This window comes from Scyliorhinus torazame, chromosome 10 (assembly GCF_047496885.1).
Source record: "Scyliorhinus torazame isolate Kashiwa2021f chromosome 10, sScyTor2.1, whole genome shotgun sequence".
Taxonomy (NCBI): Eukaryota; Metazoa; Chordata; class Chondrichthyes; order Carcharhiniformes; family Scyliorhinidae; genus Scyliorhinus; species Scyliorhinus torazame.
In genome coordinates this window covers 41714372-41731028 of record NC_092716.1, presented here as the reverse complement: position 1 = coordinate 41731028, position 16657 = coordinate 41714372, and the positions used below count along the sequence as shown (strand labels likewise).

At 50.4% G+C, this 16657-nt stretch overlaps 1 protein-coding gene across 3 annotated transcripts in view; it reads right to left on the bottom strand.

Moving 5' to 3' along the window:
* The window catches only part of LOC140430493 (ataxin-1-like), a 49737-nt gene that overhangs the window by 15096 nt on the left and 17984 nt on the right, over nt 1-16657 (bottom strand). For 2 of the 3 annotated variants that reach the window (XM_072517992.1, XM_072517994.1), the window contains exons 2-4: nt 3388-3450; nt 1980-2065; nt 1781-1854 (exon numbers count right to left, since the gene is read on the bottom strand). The gene's annotated coding sequence lies outside the window, so the exon portion shown is untranslated. The remainder of the gene's footprint in view (nt 1-1780; nt 1855-1979; nt 2066-3387; nt 3451-16657) is intronic. The other variant, XM_072517993.1, reaches the window with a different exon arrangement.

The window sequence follows — 16657 nt, the reverse complement described above, 5'->3', positions numbered from 1 at the left end:
TACAGTGTATATCATAAGGAACTTTACATATATGGTATGTTTTGCAGGGGCAGAGACTTAAGAGTGCAAAACATAATTTGCATGTTGAAATTCCAGGTCTCTAATAGCACAAAATACCATTCTACTTCTTTCATTCTGTTCCTACCTTTCTTAGGGTCACTTTAACTTTAAACCGCAATATGCATGAAATGTCAGGGCTTTGCCTTTCCCTGGTTGTCAAAGCTTGGAGGAATTAACCAGTTGTTGCGACAGACAGCACAGTGCTTGTATGCTGTAACTGCATCAGGTGAGAAGAAGCAGAACTTTGACATTGCACATATGTTGAAGATTTAAGTGCCAGGGAGCTTGAGAAACACAACGGCAGAATTGTTATTTTTTAATTACTTCACAGGATATTGGTGTTATTGCATTGCCCATCCCTACTTGCCCTTGAAAAAGTGTTCATGAGCCACCATGCCATTTGAGTGGCTCGCTAGGCCATTTCAGAAGGCAGTTAAAAGTCAACCACATTAGGTGGATTGGCCATGATAAAATTGCCCTTAGTGTTGGGTGGGGTTACTGGGTTATGATGGAGGTGTTAACCTTGGGTAGGGTGCTCTTTCCAAGAGCCGGTGCAGAGTCGATGGGCCGAATGGCCTCCTTCTGCACTGTAAATTCTATGATAATCTATGATAAACATTGCCATGAGTCTGGAGTCACATAGAGGCCAGGGCAGTTGCACAGCAGATTTCCTTCCCTACAGAACATTAGTGAAACAGAAGGGTGCATGACAATCTGATGGGTGGACGGTCATCATTCGTGATATTAATTTATTGTTCCAGATTCATTTAATTAACTGATTTTGAATTCGCTAGCTGCTGTGGTGGGATTTGAACTCATCTCGGGATCATTAGTCTAGTCCTCTGGCTTAGTATTCCAGCAACATAACCAATATGCACAGTTTCCCAATGAAAGATCTAACATTCTGTAAGAATTTACATCGTTTTAATGTAAAAATACAGCAATGCGTGACTGAAGCAAATTTTTAACATGTCTATTTGATGTTACAGTACTTAGAATGAGAGCGCGTTACCTATCTGCACCCCATTTAGAAAGGTGCTATTTGATGATGTCATTACCAGAAGGATGTGGAGGCTTTGGAGAGGGTACAGAAGAGGTTTACCCGGATGTTGCCTGGTCTGGAGGATATTAGCCATGAGGAGAGGTTGGATAAACCCAGATTTTTTTCACTGGAATGACGGAGATTGAGGGGCGACCTAATAGAAGTCTACAAAATTATGGCGTGGACAGAGTGGATAGTCAGATGCTTTATCCCAGGGTGGAAAAGTCAATTACTAGGGGGACATAGGTTTAAGGTGCGAGGGGGAAAGTTTAGAGGTGTGTTAGGCAAGTCTTTTTTACACAGAGGGCGGCGAGTGCCTGGAACGCACTGCCGGGGGAGGTGATGGAAGCAGATATCATAGCATCGTTTAAGAGGCATCTTGACAAATACATGAACTAGGATGGGAATAGAGGGATACGGACCCTGGAAGCGCAGAAGGTTTTAGTTTTGGCAGGCATCATGATCGGTGCAGGCTCGGAGGACCGAAGAGCCTGTTCCTGCGCTGTACTGTTCTTTGTATTCTTTGGAAGTTATGGCTGCCATTACCAAATGCCTCCAAAGGAATGGACGTGGACTGGTATCCTTTATGTTCCCGTGTAACAATTGGGAACAATCCGAGCCAGAAGCCTCAGTCATGCCCAATGAACACACATTGTATCTAAACTGTTCTAACCTTACCTGTGAGTGTTTCTATTGACACGGAGTGCCCAAAATGGAAATGTGTTGTGTTTCCGAGAATTGACATCCTTCACCTTGATAAGCACAAGGAAGATTAAATGGAAAAATGCAGTACTCACGTGAACAATAAGCAACATAATTTTCAAGTTTCCTCTTAGGTGTCATTCTCACTTTTAAGTTAAATAAAAGGATGTCTTACCTCACACATTACACCTTCCATAGCTTATCATTAACTAACATAATGGGAATCATTTCATCATCAGCAAGGCGACTTCTACCTTGACCCTAAAAATGAAAGGAGAAATTAGACATTTTTACTCACTGTATGGTGTGACATAAATATTAGTATTATCAGTAAGATTTCAATAAAGCATAATGGATCCAAGAAACTTGAATTTGAGTTGTGAATAATGGCTAGCAGTATAATTTAGAATTGTTGCTTTCAAACCTTAGGAGCATTTTAAACTAAACAATACTTAAGTGAAGTAATGATGCCCACAGCCGTGTTGCTGGTGGTACAGAGCCATTTACAACTGTGTACTTATGTACTGACTTTAATGTAATAAAATGACCCAAGGCACTTCACAGAGCACTTTTCAAGCAAAATTGGACACCGCACCATGTAAGGCAATATTAAGGTAGATGGCCAAAACTTGGTCAAAGAGACAGGGTTTAAGGAGCATTTTAATATTTAGAGTGTTGACAGCTGATGGGACAGCCACCAGCGGTGAAGCAATCAAAATGAGGGATATTGAAGAGGTCAGAATTAGAGAATCGCAGATATCTCAGAGGATTGTAGGGGGGAAATTACAGAGCAGAGGGAAATGAGGCAATGATTTGAAAACAAGCATGGGAATATTACATTTGAGGCATTGCTAAACCTGGTGCCAGTGTATCTCAGGGAGCATGGAGGTGAGGGGTAAATGGGACTTGGCGAGAGTAAGAACATGGCGGGCAGAGGTTTGGATGACCTGAAGTTTTCAAAGGATAGAACGTGGGAAGCCGACCAGGAGCGTGTTAAATAGTGAACCGAGGCTGTGAATAAGAGTTGGGAAGCGGATATGGAGGGTGAGATGAAGGGAGGTTAAGAATGTAGTGAATTCAGATGAGGGAGAGCATGATGCGTTCAGATGCAGATTGAAATGAATCCGAATGAGAAGTTGCTAGGTACAGAGGCTGAAAGAGAAAAGCAGTGAAGATACCTTGGTGTGAACAAGTTTATGATATTTAGGTAAGCAGCAGAGAATGAGGATTTTAAATGGGTGGGTTGGCAGCATGTGGTATGGTGCGATGCTGAAAGGAGGAGAAAGTGCTAAGCCAAAGGGTAATTCACTGATAGCCAAATCATCACCGTCAATTTAGGGAACAAGTTGACGTAGCATTCCCAAACCATGAAAAATGTGCTAGAAATCTGGCAAATGCCACAGTAAGTGTGTAATCACATTTTTAAAAAACTGACTGAATTGGTCACCAAATCCATAGTAGGTCTGTCAGAATCTTTAAAAAAATGAACAGGTGTCTAGTATTTCCAAAATAGACTTTTCCTGACAAAAAGTCTGAACCAAAGTGTTAACTCATCTTAGATAAAATATCAGAGGGTGACGTACACCTTTGGAACTGTATCCAAGGACAGAGTCGATGCGCCAGGAGATGACAAGGAAAAAACATATCTGAAAAATGTGAAAGAAAAACGTGAAACTGATTTAGAGACTCATCTTGTGTTTCAAGATTATTGAAATCATAGATGCAAAAACTGACCACGGCAATTATATTACCGAAACTCAGCATGTCTCAGACAGATATCTGCACACTATGCAACACAATTCATTAAACAACTTGCCCCACAGTTTTTAGTACTTCTGACAGCAACATAATTGTCAGGTTCTCAGTTTTTTGGGGAAGGATTTTGGGGTTAGTTTTTACTGTGATGTTGCTGTCAACTTCAATTCAATCCACAGGGGGTTAATTCCGATCTGGGAATGCTGAAAAGATCTATTAGCCGGCGGCTCCAGACAAATTGAGTAACAAATATGTGTTTCTTGTATTTTATATCAGTTTGGGAAGGAGGGTTTTATTGGTACATTTTGGAGATGGAGTGATAGCATAGTTCTATTTGTTGAGCGCAGTAAACTTTCCAGCTGACTGGACAACGTGTTACATACAGTACAGCACAGAACAGGCCCTTCGGCCCTCAATGTTGTGCCGAGCCTTGTCCGAAACCAAGATCAAGCTATCCCACTCCCTGTCATTCTGGTGTGCTCCATGTGCCTATCCAATAACCGCTTGAAAGTTTCTAAAGTGTCCGACTATATCATGGCTTCTACAGTAAAAGTGGAGGAAGAGGGCAGAGGAGATGGCAAGATTCAATTTGAAGGTTAACGTGCTGCTTCAGTCGGCAGTTAGGAAGGCAAATGCAATGTTAGTATTCATGTCGAGAGAGTTAGAGTACAAGACCAGGGATGTACTGCTAAGGCTCTAGTCAGATCCAATTTGATGTATTGTGAGCCATTTTGGATCTAAGGAAGGATGCGCTGGCCTTGGAGAGGGTCCAGAGGAGGTTCACAAGAATGATCCCTGGAATGAAGAGCTTGTCATATGAGGAATGGTTGAGGACTCTGGGTCTGTACTCGTTGAAGTTTAGAAGGATGAGGGAGAATCTTATTGAAACTTACAGGATACTGCGAGGCCTGGATAGAGTGGACGTGGAGAGGGTGCTTCCAATTGTAGGAAAAATTAGAATCAGAGGACATAATCTCAGACTAAAGGGACAATCCTTTAAAACAGAGATGAGGAGGAATTTCTTCAGCCAGAGGGTGGTGAATCTGTGGAACTCTTTGCTGCAGAAGCTGTGGAGGTCAAATCATTGAGTTTCTTTAAGACAGCGATAGATAGGTTCTTGATTAATAAGGGGATCAGGGGTTTATGGGGAGAAGCCAGGAGAATGGGGATGAGAAAAATATCAGCCATGATTGAATGGCGGAGCAGCAAACACGAGTTTGCCTAATTCTGCTCCTATGTCTTAGGGTCTTAAACCAATTCTCATCACAGAGAATTGGGGGAGGTTGATAGGTCAGATTTGCCCTTCCATGTTTCTCTGTTAAAAATAAAGTCTGCTGGGAATTGTAGTTTGATACCATCAGAGAGACAGAGAGTGTTGTAGTTAGCACTGCACAGCTCTCCAAATACAGAGTTATAAAGTGAAACCTTTCGGGCAGCACGGTGGCGCAGTGGTTAGCATTGCTGCCTCACGGCGCTGAAGTTCCAGGTTCGATCCGGGCTCTGGGTCACTGTCCGTCTGGAGTTTGCACATTCTCCCCGTGTTTGCGTGGGTTTCGCCCCCACAACCCAAAGATGTGCAGGGTAGATGGATTGGCCACACTAAACTGTCCCTTAATTGGAAAAAATGAATTGGGTACTCTAAATTTATTTTTAAAAAGTGAAACTTTTCCCATCTCAAGGGCTAGATTTGCACAACATATATTTTCAGATGTTACAAATAATGATGTGGAATAGTTGAATTAGACTATTAAACATATTCCCGGGGATAGGTATTGCATGTAAAATAAATCAGAACACTGACTCTGTCTGGTGTCATCTCACTGCCTTAGAAAGATAGGAGTCCTGGGTCACTGTCCGTGTGGAGTTTGCACATTCTCTCTGTGTCTGCATGGGTCTCACCCCCACAACCCAAAAATGTGCTGGTTAGGTGGATTGCCCAGGCCAAATTGCACCTTAATTGGAAAGAAAATAGAATTGGGTACTCTAAATTTATAAAAATAGAAAAAAGAAAGAAAGATCGGAGTCCTGATAATTCAGTACACACAACTAGTGCTCATATTGATTCAATTCCCAGTCACATTATCATAGCTATTGGGAGGCAAAGGTATTGCTTAGATTGCAGGTGAAATGGAATCTGCTAACATGAGTAATTGGTAACCTGAATCCGACAGAATATCTGGTGCAGACCAGAGATTTATTTTTTATTTTTAAAAAATATATATTTATTCAAATTTTTCAACAAATTTTCAACAAACCCCCCCCCCAACAAAAAGGAGGAAACAAGAACACAACAATCAGAAATTATACATTGGATTTTCCCCATATACAATAACCCCCCAGATAACATTTAAAAACACAAATAGGGGAGAAAAAAAACACCTTCACCCAAACGCCACCTCAAAAGAAACCCCCCCTCCCTCAGTCTGCTGCTGCTGCTGACCTCCTCCTAACGCTCCGCGAGGTAGTCTAGGAATGGTTGCCACCGCCTGGAGAACCCTTGCACAGACCCTCGCAAGGCAAACTTTATCCTCTCCAGCTTGATGAACCCTGCCATGTCATTGATCCAAGCTTCCACACTAGGGGGCTTCGCATCTTTCCATAGTAGCAAGCTCCTCCGCCGGACTACCAGGGACGCAAAGGCCAGAATACCGGCCTCTTTCGCCTCCTGTACTCCCGGCTCGTCCGATAGCCCAAATAATGCCAATCCCCAGCTCGGCTTGACCCGGGCGTTCACCACCTTGGACATAGTCCTCGCAAAACCCCTCAAACCCCATCCAGCACCGGGCACGACCAGAACATATGGACTTGATTTGCCGGGCTCCCCGAGCACCTCCCACATCTGTCCTCCACCCCAAAGAACCTACTCAACCTCGCCCCTGTCATATGCGCTCTGTGAGTAACTTTGAACTGTATTAGGCTGAGCCTGGCGCAAGAAGAGGAAGAATTAACCCTACTCAGGGCATCAGCCCACTGACCCTCATCTATCTCCTCCCCAAGGTCCTCCTCCCACTTGCCCTTTAACTCCTCCACCGAGGCCTCCTCCTCTTCCATCAGCTCCTGGTAAATCGCCAAAACCTTGCCTTCTCCAACCCATACACCCGAAGTCACCCTGTCCTGAATCCCACGTGCCGGAAGCAGCGGGAATTCCCTCACCTACCGCCTCACAAATGCCCTCACTTGCATGTACCTGAAAGCGTTTCCCAGGGGTAGCCCAAACTTCTCCTCCAGCGCCCCTAGGCTCGCAAACGTCCCATCGATGAACAGGTCCCCCATTCTTCTAATCCCTGCCCGTGCCAGCTCTGAAACCCCCCATCCATTCTTCCCGGGACGAACCGATGATTCTCCCGAATCGGGGACCAAACCGAGGCTCCCACCTCGGCCCTGTGTCGCCTCCACTGCCCCCAGATCTTCAGCGTTGCCGCCACCACCGGACTCGTGGTGTACCTTGTCGGCGAGAGCGGCAGCGGTGCCGTCACCAGCGCCCTCAAGCTCGTGCCCACACAGGACGCCATCTCTAGCCTCTTCCACGCCGCCCCCTCTCCCTCCATTACCCAGTTACGGATCATCGCCACATTGGCTGCCCAATAATAGCCACACAAATTCAGCAGCACCGGCCCCACCCTGTCCCTGCTACGCTCCAGAAACACACTCTTCACCCTCAGGGTCTTATTCGCCCACACAAATCCCATGATGCTCCTGCTTACCCGTTTGAAAAAGGCCTTGGGGATCATAATGGGAAGGCACTGGAACACAAAGAGAAACCTCGGGAGGACTGTCATTTTGACCGACTGCACCCTACCCGCTAGTGAGAGTGGCAGCATATCCCATCTTTTAAAATCCTCCTCCATCTACTCCACCAATCGCGTCAAATTGAGCTTGTGCAGGGCCCCCCAACTCCTAGCTACTTGGATCCCTAGGTACCGAAAGCTCCTTTCCGCCCTCTTCAGCGGTAGCTCGTCTATCCCCCTTCCCTGGTCCCCTGAATGCACCACAAAGAGCTCACTCTTCCCTACATTGTGTTTATACCCCGTAAAGTCCCCAAACTCCCCAAGGATCCGCATGACCTCCGCCATCCCCTCCATTGGATCCGCCACATACAACAACAGGTCGTCGGCATACAACGACACCCGGTGTTCCTCTTCCCCCGCCGGACCAGTCCCCTCCATTTCCTGGACTCCCTCAGTGCCATGGCCAACGGCTCAATTGCCAGTGCAAACAAGCGGGATAAGGGGCACCCCCCTGCCTCGTCCCCCGGTACAGCAGAAAGTACTCCGACCTCCGACGGTTCAGAGCCACACTCGCCACTGGGGCTCTATATAGCAGCCTGACCCAACTGATGAACCCCTCCCCGAACCCAAACCTCCGCAACACTTCCCAAAGATACTCCCACTCCACTCGATCGAAGGCTCTCTCCGCGTCCATAGCTGCCACTACCTCCGCTTCCCCCTCCACCGAGGGCATCATAATCACATTGAGGAGCCTCCGCACATTTGTGTTTAGCTGCCTACCCTTCACAAATCCCATCTGGGCTTCCGGTTGCGGCGATGCGGAGCTAAGCCGCACGTTTCGGCAGCTCCCGCGACAACGGATTTTCGGGCTCTCCAGAGGAGCCCCAACGGAGCTTTTTTTGAATCAATCCCGTGTGGGAAGGTGCAGTAAGGTCCCCCCTTACAATATATGGCAGAAATTAGCGGTGGAACGACGAGGAAAGAGGCCCTGGAGCAGAGACCAAAACGAGCAGAACAAAGCAAGATGGCGGAGGGCGAGCAGCGTGGGGGCCGGACCAGCAGGAGTTCCTCAAGCGATGTGTGGAGGAGCAGAAAAAGGAGGTGCTGGCGCCAATGCTGTTGGCAATCGAGGGGCTGAAGGAGACCCAGAACACCCAGGCGGTGGAGCTTCATGAGGTGAATGATAAAGTAAATACCAACGAGGACGAGATCCTGGGCCTGGCGGTAAAAATGGAGGCGCACGAGGCAGTGCACAGGAAGTGGGCCGAGAGAATTGAGGTCCTGGAGAACAGGTCGAGGAGGAAGAATCTCTGAATTCTGGGTCTTCCCGAAGGAGTGGAGGGAGCGGATGCCGGGGTGTACGCAAGTACGATGCTCCATTCGCTGATGGGTGCGGAGGCCTCTCCGAGCCCCCTGGAGCTGGAAGGGGCTCACCGGGTCCTGGCGAGGAGACCCAGCGCCGATGAGCCGCCAAGGGCGATAGTGGCAAGGTTCCATCGCTCCGCGGACAAAGAAAGTGTGCTGAGATGGGCCAAGAAGGTGCGGAGCGGTAGATGGGAGAACGCGGTGATCCGAGTCTACCAGGATTGGAGCGCGGAGGTGGCAAGGAGGAGAGCTGGCTTCAACCGGGCCAAGGCGGTGGTGCATAAAAAAAGAGTCAGGTTCGGCATGCTGCAGCCTGCGCGACTGTGGGTCACTTATCAGGACCGACACCATTATTTTGAAACGCCAGAAGAGGCTTGGACCTTTATTCAGATGGAAAAACTGGACTCGAACTGAGGGGATGTGGTTGCGGGGGGAGATGTCGGTTGTATATGGGGTTGTAAATATGGGTAAAGAATACTTCATGGGTGGAATGATGGATGGGGATGTGGGTAGAGTTCTGGTTAAAATTCCTAAAATTCCTTTTTTCTTTTCGGTAGACGAGATGATGATGATGGGAAATGTGGGCGTCGGTGCTGGAGGGAGGTGAGATTCGGGGGATGAGGGAATTGGGATAAGGGCCGCAACAGGAGCTGCGCCACAGGGGGCGGGGCTGGTTCGGGAAAGCGCGGGCTTTTTCCCGCGCCAAAAGGGGGGGGGGGTGGAGGAAGGTAAGGAGGTGAGACTCCCACACGGGGGAGATCAACGGGTAGGCGGGGGACGCCGGGGTCAGCAGAAGTCAGCTGACTCACGGAAGTAATATGGGGGGAGCAAAAGAGCAAGACGTAGATCGAACGGGGGTGGGGGGGGGGGGTGTTTAGGGTTGCTGCTGCACTATCTGAGGGGGAACTGAAAATCGAAGAGGTGGTCGGGACGGGGGTTCCCCGCCTGGCCTAAGATAGGAGATGGCTAGTCGGCCGGGGGGGGGGGGGGGGGAGACCCCCAATCCGGCTGATCACGTGGAATGAGAGAGGCCTAAATGGGCCGGTTAAGAGGGCCCGAGTGTTCGCGCACCTAAAGGGACTGAAGGCAGATGTGGTCATGCTTCAGGAGACACATCTGAAGGTGGCAGATCAGGTCAGGTTAAAGAAGGGATGGGTAGGATAGGTGTTCCACTCGGGGCTGGATGCGAAGAATAGAGGGGTGGCAATACTGGTGGGAAAGCAGGTGTCGTTTGAGGCCAAGAACATAGTAGCGGACAAGGGAGGCCGATACGTGATGGTGAGTGGTAGGTTGCAGGGGACAGAGGTGGTACTGGTGAATGTATATGCCCCAAACTGGGACGATGCTGGATTCATGAAACGGATGTTGGGGTGTATTCCAGACCTGGAGGGAGGGAGCTTGATAATGGGGGAGGGGGGGGGATTTTAATACGGTGCTGGACCCAGCATTAGATCGCTCTAGATCTAGGACGGGTAAGAGGCCGGCTGCAGCCAAGGTGCTTAGGGGGTCCATGGACCAGATGGGGGGAGTAGATCCATGGAGATTTGCCAGGCCTTTGGCCAGAGAATTTTTTTTTTCTCCCACGTCCATAAGGCCTACTCCCGGATACATTTTTTCGTTCTGGGCAGGGCATTGATCCCGAAAGTGGAGGGAACGGAGTATTCGGCCATAACCATTTCAGACCATGCCCCGCATTGGGTGGAGCTAGAGCTGGGGGAGGAGAGGGACCAACGCCCGTTGTGGAGGTTGGATGTGGGACTGTTGGCAGACAAGGAGGTGTGCGGAAGGGTGCGGGAGTGTATCGAAAGGTATCTGGAGGCCAACGACAACGGGGAGGTGCAGGTGGGAGTAGTATGGGACGCGCTGAAGGTGGTGGTCAGGGGAGGGTTAATCTCCATCAGGGCTCATAGGGTGAAGAGAGAGGGCAGGGAAAGGGAGAGGTTAGTGGGGGAGATTTTAAGGGTGGACAGGTGCTTTGCAGAGGCTCCAGATGAGGGACTACTCAGGGAGAGACAAAGTCTCCAGACAGAGTTCGACCTGTTGACCACAGGGAAGGCAGAGGCACAGAGGAGGAAGGCACAGGGGGCGATATATGATTACAGGGAGAAGGCGAGTCGGATGCTGGCACATCAGCTCCGTAAGAGGATGGCAGCGAGGGAAATAGGCGGAATCAAAGATGGCAGGGGAACGACGGTGCGGAGTGCGGGGAAAGTGGATGAGGATTTTAAGGCCTTTTACGAGGAGCTGTATAGGTCCCAGCCCCCAGGGGGAAAAGAGGGGATGCAGCGATTCTTGGACCAATTGAGGTTCCCGAGGGTGGAGGAGCAGGAGGTGGCTGGTTTGGGGGCGCTAATTGGGGTGGAGGAGCTGGTTAAAGGACTGGGGAGCATGCAGGCAGGGAAGGCCCCGGGGCCGGATGGGTTCCCGGTGGAGTTTTATAGGAAGTATGTAGGCCTGTTAGCCCCGTTGCTGGTAAGGACCTTCAATGAAGCAAGGGAGGGGGGGGACCCTGCCCCCGACAATGTCGGAGGCGACGATCTCTTCGATCTTGAAGCGGGATAAGGACCCACTGCAACGTGGGTCATACAGACCGATCTCGCTCCTTAACGTAGATGCTAAGTTGCTGGCAAAAATGTTGGCCATGAGGATTGAGGACTGTGTCCCGGGGGGTGATTCACGAGGACCAGACGGGATTCGTAAAGGGTAGGCAGTTAAACACTAATGTGCAACGGCTCCTAAATGTGATAATGATGCCATCGGTGGAGGGAGAAGCGGAGATAGCGACAGCCATGGACGCAGAGAAGGCTTTTGATCAGGTAGAGTGGAAGTATCTCTGGGAAGTGTTGAGGAGGTTTGAGTTCGGGGGAGGGTTCATTAGTTGGGTTAAGCTCCTGTATAAAGCCCCGGTGGCGAGTGTGGTCACGAACCGGCGGAGGTCGGAGTATTTCCAGCTGTATCGAGGGACGAGGCAAGGGTGCCCCCCCGTCCCCTCTGCTGTTCGCATTAGCAATTGAACCTTTGGCCATGGCGTTAAGGGAGTCTGGGAAATGGAAGGGGGTGGTTCAAGGGGGAGAGGAACATCAAGTGTCGCTGTACGCAGACGACCTGTTGCTGTATGTGACGGATCCAGTGGAGGGGATGGTTGAGGTAATGCAGATCCTACGGGAGTTTGGAGACTTTTCGGGCTATAAGCTCAATGTGGGAAAGAGTGAGCTCTTTGTGATCCATCCGGGGGACCAGGGAAGAGGGATAGACGACCTACCGTTGAGGAGGGCGGAAAGGAGCTTTCGATACTTGGGGATTCAGGTAGCTAGGAGCTGGGGGCACTGCACAAACTTAAATTCACGCGGTTGGTGGAACAGATGGAGGAGGATTTTAAAAGGTGGGACATGTTGCTACTCTCGCTGGCGGGTAGGGTACAGTCGGTTAAAATGGTGGTCCTCCTGAGGTTTCTTTTTGTATTCCAATGCCTCCCAATTGTGATTACTAAGGCCTTCTTTAAGAGGGTAAGCAGGAGCATTATGGGATTTGTGTGGGCGAGTAAGACCCCGAGGGTAAGGAGGGGGTTCTTGGAGCGTAGCAGAGATAGAGGAGGGTTGGCGCTGCAGAATTTGGGTGGTTACTATTGGGCAGCCAACGTGGCAATGATCCGTAAGTGGGTGATGGAGGGAGAGAGGGTGGCGTGGAAGAGGTTGGAGATGGCGTCCTGCAAAGGAACGAGCCTGGGGGCGCTGGTGACGGCACCGCTGCCGATCTCGCCAACAAAGTACTCCACGAGCCCGGTGGTGGCGGCAACGCTAAAGATCTGGGGGCAGTGGAGACGACGGGAGCCTCGGTGTGGTCCGCGATCAGAGACAACCATCGGTTTGTCCCAGGAAGGATGGACGGGGGGTTTCAGAGCTGGCATCGGGCAGGGATTAGAAGAATGGGGGACCTGTTCATTGACGGGACGTTTGCGAGCTTAGGGGCGCTGGAGGAGAAGTTTAGGCTAACCCCGGGAAACACTTTCAGGTGTATGCAAGTGAGGGCGTTTGTGAGGCGGCAGGTGAGGGAATTCCCGCTACTCCCGGCACAGGGGATTCAAGATAGGGTGATTTCGGGCGTATGGGTCGGAGAGGGCAAGGTATCGGCGATATACCAGGAGGTGAAAGAAGAGGGGGAGGCTTTGGTAGAGGAGCTGAAGGGTAAATGGGAGGAGGAGTTGGGGGAGGAGATTGAGGAGGGGCTACGGGCTGATGCCCTAAGTAGGGTTAATTCCTCTTCCTCGTGTGCCAGGCTTAGCCTGATACAATTTAAGGTGGTTCATAGAGCACATATGACGGGGGCGAGGCTGAGTAGGTTCTTTGGGGTGGAGGACAGATGTGGGAGGTGCTCAGGAAGTCCGGCGAACCATGTCCATATGTTTTGGTCATGCCCGGCACTGGAGGGGAGTTGCAGGAACAGTATCTAAGGTGGTGAAAGTCCGGGTCAAGCCAAGCTGGGGGCTAGCACTATTTGGAGTAGTGGACAAGCCGGGAGTGCAGGAGGCGAAAGAGGCCAGCATTCTGGCCTTTGCGTCCCTAGTAGCCCGGCGAAGGATCTTGCTAATGTGGAAGGAGGCGAAGCCCCCCAGCGTGGAGGCCTGGATAAATGATATGGCTGGGTTTATTAAGTTGGAAAGGATAAAGTTTGCCTTGAGAGGGTCTGCGCAGGGGTTCTACAGGCGGTGGCAACCGTTCCTAGACCATCCCGCGGAGCGTTAGATGAAGGTCGGACAGCAGCAGCCCGGGGGGGGGGGGGGGGGGGGGGGGAAAGGGGGGGTTCCTTTGGGGGGCACTTGAGCAAGAAAACACACGAATGATCCGGAAACTGACATGTACGGGAAGAATCCAATGTACAAAGTTCTGTATCTTATTGACTTGCCATGTTCATGTCTTGCCACTTTCTTTGTTACATGGGGGGGGTTTGTTTGTAAGGTGGAAAATATTGTTGTTGGAAACTTCTTAATAAAAACATATTGAAATTTAAAAAAACAAAAACAAATCCTGTCTGGTCCTCATGAATCACCCCCGGGACACAGTCCTCAATTCTCGTAGCCAGCACCTTCCCCAGCAACTTAGCGTCAACATTGAGGAGCGAGATTGGTCCAATCGACCCACATTGCAATGGATCCTTGTCCCGCTTCAAGATCAAAGAAATCAGCGTCCTGGACATTGTCGGGGGCAAGGTCCCCCCCCTCCCTCGCATTATTAAAAGTCCTCACTAGCAACGGGCCCAGCAGGTCCACGTATTTCCTGTAGAATTCAACTGGAAACCCATCCGGCCCCGGGGCCTTCCCCGCCTGCATGCTCCCCAATCCTTTAACCAGCTCCTCCAGCCCAATCGGCGCCCCCAAACCAGCCACCTCCTCCTCCTCCACCCTCGGGAACCTCAGCTGATCGAGGAATCGTCACATCCCCTCCTCCCCCACTGGGGGCTCAGACCTGTACAGATCCCCATAGAAGTCCCTAAATACCTTGTTTATTCTCACCGCACTCCGCACCGTATTCCCCCTCTATCCTTAACTCCACCAATCTCCCTCGCTGCCTCCCTCTTACGAAGCTGATGTGCCAGCATCCGACTCGCCTTCTCCCCATACTCATACATCGCCCCCTGCACTTTACTCCACTGTGCCTCTGCTTTCTCCGTGGTCAACAGGTCGAATTCCGTCTGGAGGTTCCGTCGCTCCCCAAGTAGCCCCTCCTCGGGGGCCTCTGCATACCTCCTGTCTACCCTTAGAATCTCCCCCACCAACCTCTCTCTCTCTCCCCCCCCTCTCCCTTCTCCCTGTGGGCCCTAATGGAGATTAGCTCTCCCCTGACCACCGCCTTCAACGCCTCCCAGACTACCCCACCTGCACCTCCCCGTTGTCGTTGGCCTCCAAATATCTTTCAATACACCCCCGCACCCGCCCGCACACCCCCTCATCCGCCAACAGTCCCACAATGAGGTGCCACAGCGGGCGCTGGTCCCTCTCCTCCCCCAACTCCAGCTCCACCCAATATGGGGCGTGGTCCGTGATGGCTATGGCCGAATATTCCATTCCCTCCACTTTCGGGATTAGTGCCCTATTCAAAATGAAAAAAATCTATCCAGGAGTAGGCTCAATGGACGTGGGAAAAGAAGGAAAATTCCCTGGCCAGCGGCCTGACAAACCTCCATGGATCCACTCCCCCCATCTGGTCCATAAACCCCCTGAGCACCTTGGTCCCAGCCGGTGGTGCAGCCGGCCTCTTACCCATCCTGGACCTAGAACGGTCCAGTGCTGGGTCCTGCACAGTGTTGAAGTCCCCCCCCACCCCATTAACAAGCTTCCCACCTCCAGATCCGGAATCCGACCCAGCATGCGTTTCATAAATCCGGCATCATCCCAATTCGGGGCAGAAACGTCAAGGGAACATAAGTTAACTATGGAGCTTCCCAGAGATGACCAAGGATTACAGCTAAATTTTTTCTTCTACATTATTTATGTGTTCTGCACACGTATTTTCATGGAGAGCTTTTTCGAAAAGGACTTATTTTGAATGACTGCTTCACCTCAACACCTCAAGAACCTAAAGCTAATTGCCGATAAGGTATTTTTTCTTTTTTTTTTAAATTTAGAGTACCTAATTAATCTTTTCCAATTAAGGGGCAATTTAATATGGCCAAACTGCACACCTTTGGGTTGTGGATGTGAGATCCACGCAGACACAGGAAGAATGTGCAAAGTCCACATGGACAGTGACCCAGGGCCGGGATCGAACCCGGGTCCTCAGCGCCGTGAGGCAGCAGTGCGAACCACTGCACCACCGTGCCGCCTACTAAAATAAATTTAGAGCACCCAATTAATTTATTTCCAATTAAGGGGCAATTTAACGTGGCCAATCCACCTAACCTGCACATCTTTGGGTAGTGGGGGCGAAACCCACGCAAACACGGGGAGAATGTGCAAACTCCACATGGACAATGACCCAGTGCCTGGATCGAACCTGGGACCTTGGCGCCGTGACGCAGCAGTGCTAAGCACTGCACCAGGGTGCTGCGCTGAAGTATTTATTTTTTTATTAAACGAACAATTTTAATGAGGTATTTTTGGCATTACAAACAGCAACAGTATAAAAACAATGTACAAAGAACAATAAACATAGTGCAAACACCGAATCCCATCTCTCCAAGACCCACCTATTTAACCCCCTATTCTATGCTATGCTAGCCCCTCCCCCTTCTCTGCAAAGAAGTCAATGAATGGTTGCCACCTCCGGGCGAACCCTAACAAAGACCCTCTCAAGGCAAACTTAATCTTCTCTAGGCCGAGAAAGCTCGCCATGTTGGTTAACCAGGTCTTCAACTTCGGGGGCTTTGAGTCCCTCCAAGCTAATAATATCCGTCTCCGGGGCTACCAGTGAGACAAAGGCCAGAACATCTGCCTCTTTCTCCTCCTGGACTCCCAGATCTTCCGACACACCAAAAATTGCCACCTCTGGACTCATTGCCACCCTTGTTTTCAATACTCTGGACATGACGTCCGCAAACCCCTGCCAATATCCCTGAAGTTTTGGACATGCGGACATGGTTCGCTGGTCCTCCCGCACATTTTACACACCCGTCCTCTACTCCAAAGAATCTACTCATCCAGGCCACTGTCATGTGGGCCCGATGGACCACCTTGAATTGGATCAAGCTGAGCCTGGCGCATGAAGCGGTCGCGTTGATTCTGCTCAACGCGTCCGCCCATAAGCCATCCTCCATCTCTTCCCCCAAGCTCCTCCTCCCACCTAGGCCTCAGCTCCTCGGTCTGTGTCTCCTCCGTCCCCAGAAGTTCTTTATAAATGTCCGAGGCACTCCCCTCTCCCGCCCATCCCCTAGACACTACCCTATCCTGGATCCCCGTTTGTGGCAGGAGTGGGAAGGATGATACCTGCTTGCGCAGGAAGTCTCACACCTGAAGATATCTGAATTTGTTCCAAACTTCTCCTCCAGCGCCCTCAAGCTAGGGAAGCTCCCT